The 3,150-nt window shown below is 37.5% G+C and overlaps 1 pseudogene; it reads right to left on the bottom strand.

The window, feature by feature from the left end:
• The window catches only part of LOC102828292, a 75,136-nt pseudogene extending 73,884 nt beyond the window's left edge, over window positions 1–1,252 (bottom strand).
• Between the last annotated feature and the right edge of the window lie 1,898 nt (window positions 1,253–3,150).

The raw sequence follows: 3,150 nt of genomic DNA, 5'->3' as shown, positions 1-3,150 counted from the left end.
TAATTTCACTCAGCATAATGTCTTTCAGGTTAATCCATGTTGTAGGATGTTTCACAGATTCATATTAAAACCTTCTCTTATATGTTCTTACCTATTCTGACTCCCTTTAATACTGCAATTAAATCCAGTGGCAATAGTTAAGTAGTTAATGGTTTGGGGGTGGGGGGTTGGTTTTTTAGTTCCTCAGAGACTAGAAATCTAGTCTCCAACTTCTACTCTTCTTTTTTCATGACCAAACTAACCCAGAGCCTTTGGTTTTCAGTACCAGTCCTGCTGCACCTCTTTGAATTCCAATGTTTATCTCTAAGAAAGCAACGAATACAGCAAGAGGTTAGGGGCATGCTGGCATCTGTTCATTGTTGTTATTAAATGTCGTTGAGTCTGTTTCATCTCATAACTACCCTGTATAGAGTTTCCAAGGAGTGGCTGGTGAGTGTGAACTGCCAACCTTGTGATTTAAACCGGCCTTGCTTTACAAGGTTGAGTGCTTATCCTACAGTACCACACCAGGACTCATTAGCAGGCCAGAAATAATGGCTTCAATTTCATTCCTCATTTCATTTATTCCCAGGTTACTCGCTCCCAACTTTCATAAGCCAGTTCTTATTTCAAAAAGTTATAATACCACCATTCTCCACAATTCATCAGGCTTAATGCTTCCTTCCAGTCACACACATCCCTCATGCCCTCTGCTCAGTCTCTTCCTTTCTTCCCTTGATCCCTCTGCCTCCTCTCCCAGACCCTTTCCAGAGGGAGTTCAGGGTTCTTGTTCTTCCTTAAAGTCCTATTCTCTTCTTAGAAACTTTTGAACTAATTCTCAGCTAGCTTGGTGACTATGTGCTAAATATATACTTTATGATACGCTTTGCATTTCACTGGTTTCCTCATGCCATAGTTCCAGGCTATAATTCTATTAGAGATGACCCTACAGAAACTCACTATCCCAGAGAGAATTGAAAAATACCAGGGGAATCCAGATAGCATAACAAAGTTGGATTTATTGTCCCTTTCCCATTAAAAGGAATTACAACAAAAGGAATTATTGTTGTTAGGTACCATCTGGTCAGTTCTGATTCACAGTGAATTTATTTATAACAGAACAGACTGACTCATAATGGCCGTATGTGTATGTGCCTGAACCTTGAGCAAAGCTTTCTGTGAGGACAGTGCTTCTGTAGGCACCTGCATAGTGCTTTAACATGCCTCTTGCCAGCATGTTTTCACATTCTTGGTCAGTAAAATCCGGTATCATTGTTGCTAGTTGCCATCAATTTGGCTCCCACTCGAGGTGACTTTTTACATATAACAAATAAAGCACTGGCCAGTCTTACAACATCCTTATGGTTGTTAGTATGTTTGAGTAGGGCTTTCCAATGCAGAGGGCTCATTTTCCAATACTATGTTGGTCAATTGTATATAAAATTGGAAATTAATAAAAATGAAATGGAATGCATAAATGTGGATATCCTAGACATCGGTGAGCTGAAATGGGCTGGTACTGGCAATTTTGAAGCTGACTGCCACATGGTTTACTATACTGGGAATGACAAATTGAAGAGGAATGGCGTCATAGGCATCATCATCAAGAACATTTCCAGATCTATCTCAAAGTATAATGCTGTCTGTGATAGGATAATATCCAAACACCTACAAGAAGACCAGTTAATACAACTATTATTCAAATTTATGCACAACTTAAGCCAATAATGATGAAATTGAAGAACTCTTCTGTCTTCGGTCTGAAATTGATCAAACATACAACCAAGATGTATTGATAATTACTGGCGATTGGAATGTAAAGGTTGGAAATGAAGAGGAAGGATTACTAGTTAGAATATATGATCTTAGTGATAGAAATAATGCTGGGTATTACATGATAGAGTTTTGCAAGATCAATGAATTCTTCATTGCAAATACCTTTTTAAATACCTTTTTAAACAACATAAAAGATGACTATACATATGGACCGCACCAGATGGAATATACAGAAATCAAATTGACTGCATCTGTAGAAAGAGATGGAAAAGTTCCATATCATCAGCCAGAATAAGGACAGGTGCAGACTGGAACATACTATTAACTGCTCATATGCAAGTTCAGGCTGAAGCTGAAGAAAATTAAAACAAGTCCACAAAAGCCAGCATATGACCTTGAACATATCCCACCTGAATTTAGACACCATCTCAAGAACAGATTTGATGAATTTCTGGAGACCAGAAAAGTTATGGGATGACATCATACAGGAAGAAAGCAAAAGGTCATTAAGAAGACAAGAAAGAAGAAAAAGATATCAAAAGAGACTCTGAAATTTGCTTTCCAGGGCAGAAATGCTAAAGCAAATAGAAGAAATGAAAAGTAAATGAACTAGACTGAAAATTTCAAAGGTCATTTTGAGAAAACAAAGTCAAGTATAATGCAATGTGCAAAGACCTGTATGTAGTTAGAAAACCAAAAGGGAAAAACATGTTCAGCATTTCTCAAGTTGAAAGAACTGAAGAAAAAATTCAAGTCTTGACTTGAAATGCTGAAGGATTCTGTGAGCAAAATATTGAATGATGCAGAAAGAATCAAAAGAAGATAGAAAGAATACATAAAGTCACTGTGAAAAAACAAAAAAGGTCAATATTCAACCATTTCAAGAGATAGCATATGATCAAGAGTCAATGGTACTGAAGGAAGAAGTCCAAGGTGCACTGAAGGCACTGGCAAAGAACACGGCTCTGGAAATTAATGGGATACAAATTGAAATCTTTCAACAAACATGCAGCAGTGGAAGCACAAATTTCTATGCCAGGAAATTTGAAAGACAGCTACCTGGCCAACTGATTGGAAGAGATACCATGTGTGTGCCCATTCCAAAGAGAGGTGACCCAATGGAACATGGAAATCATTGGACAATATCACTAATATTATACGCAAGTAAATTTTTGCTAAAGATAATTCAAAAACAGCTGCAACTATACATTGACAAGGAACTCCCAGAAGTTCAAGCTGGATTCAGATAAGAATGCGGAATGAGGAAAATCATTGCTGATGTCAGAGAATACCATAAAATCATTTATCTGTGCTTCATTGATTACGTAAAGTCTTACGATGGTGTGGATCATGACAAGCTGTGAAGAACATTGTGGAGAATGAATATTTTGGAAC

Source organism: Chrysochloris asiatica, unplaced genomic scaffold, assembly GCF_000296735.1.
Source record: "Chrysochloris asiatica unplaced genomic scaffold, ChrAsi1.0 scaffold00087, whole genome shotgun sequence".
Lineage (NCBI taxonomy): Eukaryota > Metazoa > Chordata > Mammalia > Afrosoricida > Chrysochloridae > Chrysochloris > Chrysochloris asiatica.
Note: the sequence above shows the minus strand (reverse complement) of the source record. Positions and strands in the feature narration are given on the sequence as shown.